The sequence below is a fragment of the Nycticebus coucang genome, chromosome X (assembly GCF_027406575.1).
Source record: "Nycticebus coucang isolate mNycCou1 chromosome X, mNycCou1.pri, whole genome shotgun sequence".
Lineage (NCBI taxonomy): Eukaryota > Metazoa > Chordata > Mammalia > Primates > Lorisidae > Nycticebus > Nycticebus coucang.
This window is the reverse complement of record NC_069804.1, coordinates 179,961,059-179,964,438: the sequence shown is the minus strand read 5'-3', so window position 1 is coordinate 179,964,438 and position 3,380 is coordinate 179,961,059.

Sequence of the window (3,380 nt, the reverse complement as noted above, 5' to 3'; positions counted from 1 at the left end):
ACTGCATGAGAAAAAGGAACCAGATGACTTCTAGATGTATCAAATCCAGTGGATACTCATCTTTACCTTTCTTAATAACTCTTCCATGAGGAGTATCTGATTATATTGACCACTCCTTCTCAGAAACTCCCCATTCCCCAACTCACTGTGACAAGCCTCTCTTGCCTGGGTTGCCTGTTAACCATCTCATTGTTTTTTCTCTGCCTCCTTCATAGGTTCCATTTCTTCTACCTTTTTAAGTCTTGCTTTTCCAAAGGATTCAGTCCTTAATCTACTGTTTTTCTCACTCGAATCATTCAATATTTAAAACTTCATGCTTTTGACTACCATCTACTTTTGTCTCCTAAATTATAACTTTAGCCCTTTTGTCTCCTAAATTATAACTCTGACCTCTTCCCTGATGGTCAAACATCACCTCCATTTGGAAAAACCCTCCATGGTCAGCTTCCTCACCAGATAAGTGAATTCTTCTTTGTTGTGTGCTGTTTACTTTACATTTGATTTTACTGTTACATTCATATACCATATTGTAATTGCTGATTTATCTGTATGCCCTTTTTCATGATATGTGAGCTCTCTGAAAAGAGGGATGATGTATTTCTCATTTTTGGACTCTCACATATTCAAGCTCGTATTGAACATTGTCAATACTATAATCATATACTCCTTTTCGTTTATACTTCCCTTTAACCTATGATGTTATTATCAGTAATACTCCAATTTTACAGGAAAACTCATGATTTTAAAAGTAAAGTAAAGCACTAGTAAAAAAGAAAACAAATTAATTATAATGGACTAGTAAAAAAAATATAGAAAGAAAGAGAAAAAAGAAATTAAGCAACTTGAGGAAGCATGCACAATAAATCAGTGGAGGACTCTTTAGTTCCATTATATCACATCCATATATTCTGTAATGTGGCCTAGATTTTGGTTTTCATACAGGCTAAGTTACTTACCAGTGATAATTTAGTACAGGCAAGGCATCATTAATATAAGAAATTGTAGAAAGTAGCTTAAACAGAGTAACCGTGTTCGTTTAAAATGATTTATACTGCTATGTCCTAATAAGCCTTGAATAAACATTAAATTTAATCTCAAAAAAGGTTCAAAAATAAAAATAGGAAAGACTTGGGCGCTGCCTGTGGCTTAAAGGAGTAGGGCACCGGCCCCATATACTGGAGGTGGTGGGTTCAAACCTAGCCCTGGCCAAAAAAAAAAACAAAAAAACAAAAAAAGGAAAGACTCAAAAGATTAAAATCAAGAATGATATAAGGAACATCAATTTTGATTTTGCAATAATACAAAAATTCAAAGCCATATTGTGGACAATTGTGCCAACAAATTGGATAATTTGGATGAAATTAAAAGTTCCAAGAAAGACAAATACTATGAAAACTCACTTAAGACTGATAAAAATGTGAATAGGCCTAGAATATTTAAAAAGAAAAATTAGTAAATTCTCCAAATTCCACAAAGAAAACCCAGTCCCAGGTGGCTGCACTACTAAATTCAACCTAATGCTTAATGACGAGTAAATAAAAATCCTTAAAAATAGAATGAGGAGAAGACTTCCCAACTCATTCTACAAGTCCAGTTTTATCCTTATACCAAATCCAGACAAAGAAATTATAATAAAAAACTACATACCAACAGCCCTCATAAATATGATGCAAAGTTTTCAATATGATTTTGGAAAATTAATCCAGCAATATAAAAAAAGTATCTCAACACCATGAACAAGTAGTATGATTTATCCCAGGAATATAAGGTTGGCTTGATGTATAAAAATTAATTGATGCAATAAATCATATTGATAGAATGAAGGACAAAACCCACATGATCCTCTTAGTAGAAAGAGAAAAAAAAAATCGACAAAACCCAAGACCCATTCATGATTAAATTCTCAACAAATTAGAAATAGAAAAAAAAACTACAAAAATCCTACAGTTAACGTCATCGTACTTAAGGTGACAATTGAATGCTTATTTCTGCATATCAGGAAAAGATTGAGAATAAGGCAAGAATGTCTGTTCTTAACATTTCTATTCAACATCGTACTGAAGGTTCTTGCCAATCTCATCAGCCAAGAAAAAGAAATAAAAGACATCAAGGTTGAAAAAGAAGAAATAAAAATGTTTATTCACAGATAATACATGTATAATATTTTATGCAAAAAATCCTACAAAATCCTCACACAAAAATCTTTTAGAACTAATAAATGAGTTCAGCAAGGCTAATGGATGAGAGTTCAGTATAAAAATATCAGTTGTGTTTCTAAATACTAGTAATGGACAATACAAAAATAAAATTAAAAAGCAGTTTTATGCTTTTTTTTTTTTTTTTTTTTTTTTTGCCTCGTTGCACTCCTGAAAGCAAGATGGGGCACCAGCAGCTCTACTGGAGCCACCCGCGAAAATTCGGCCAGGGTTCTCGCTCTTGTCGCATCTGCTCAAACCGGCACGGTCTGATCCGGAAGTACGCGAAGGACATCGTGTTCATTAAGTTGGACTAAGTAATCTTCCTTGAATGGATTCCCCAGGGGGCTGCTATGAAAGAAACCAAGCTAACTCAATACATCCATAGATGGACAACACATGTACATAAAATAAAATTTAAAAAAACCAAAAAAAAAAAAAAGCAGTTTTATTCATCATAGCATCAAAAGAATAAGATAATCAGGAATAAGTTTAACAAAGCAATGCAAGCCTGTATTACATACTGGAAGATACAAAACATTGCTCACAGAAAATAACGAACATTAAATAAATAAACATTCCATGTCCACGGATTGTTAGAATGACATTTTTTCTCTAATTGATCTATACATTCAACATAATCACTGTCAAAATCCTAGTACGAATATCATAGCAGTATTGTCATAACAGGAAAGAAAGTGGAAACAAATGTCCATCAACAATGAATGGATAAACAAAATGTGATGTATGAATGCAATAGGATATTATTCATTCATAAAAAGGAATGAAGTGCATGCTACAGCTTGGATGAATCTTAAAAATGTTATTCTCAGGAGAGAAGCTGGTCACAAAATACTTAATGATTGCACTTGTACAAAATATCCAGAACAGGCAAATCCATAAAGACAGAAAGTGGATTAGTAGTTGCTTAAGTCCAATAGAAAGACATTTAATAACCAATAGAAAAGGGCAATACTGCCTGGAGGTGCAGAGACCAATGAAAGACTTGTAGCCAATTTCAAATGGAGTATTTACTACCTCTGCAGGCCTTTGTCTCTGTCTCTCTCACCTTTTCTCCTTCAGGAGAGAGTGATCCACTTTCACCTTTCTTTGGAAGTACTCTAAGCTTTCTCTTTGTTCTTTCTAAATAAAATCTCTCTTTGTTACCCTGAAAAAAAAAAATCT